The following is a 730-nucleotide window of genomic DNA, read 5'->3' as shown; positions in this document are numbered from 1 at the left end:
CGTCTCCTCACATAAACTAATGCACGATTTTAAGGATGAAGGATGTTTCGAGGTAACCGAGGTCCTGATTCCTTAGATTGGGGATTTGTTTGTGGGAAAATAACTTACAATTTTCTGATTTCTCCAGGTGGATTTAATGCACATTTATTGAGAATCCATGTGTATGCACAGAACATTATAATGATTCTTACAGAGAATACAAGGTGATGGGGTGAACCTCTCATAATTACAAAAGCTTTAAGAATAAGAGAAAGGAACACGGCACAACTGGAAGCAAATTCTCTGAGACATTAGCACAAGCGAGGAGAAGGGGAATTTTTGTGTCTGAAAGATGAATAAGAGCTTGAGAAGAGGAAACAGCAGAAGAAACAGTCATACCCAATAACAGGGGGATCCACGTGTGAGTCATAGTTCCCAGGGAGGATGAAGAAGAAAAGGGCTGAGACCTTGGGGGAATATTGCAAGTTTAGTGCCTTAATACTAGAGGCCCAAGAGCACTTCGCTGGGTGTACTTGCTAATCATACCAGCAAAATGCCAGTGCCTGGGTCCAAAACATTTGAATTTTAGAGCCTAGTGTTTCCACATTAGATCCTTTTTACCAAACTTTACATTTGAGCAGCTCTGGAGATATTTGGCACTTATCCACCATCTAGAAAATGTTCAGAGTCAAGGCATCCAAATTAGATATTACTTTGATCAAACTGCCACTGAGCTCAATAAAAGATTCCC

Source organism: Otolemur garnettii, unplaced genomic scaffold (genome assembly GCF_000181295.1).
Source record: "Otolemur garnettii isolate 467f Iridium unplaced genomic scaffold, OtoGar3 scaffold00010, whole genome shotgun sequence".
Taxonomy (NCBI): domain Eukaryota; kingdom Metazoa; phylum Chordata; class Mammalia; order Primates; family Galagidae; genus Otolemur; species Otolemur garnettii.
The sequence above is the reverse complement of the archived record's forward strand: the minus strand, read 5'-3'. Positions refer to the sequence as shown.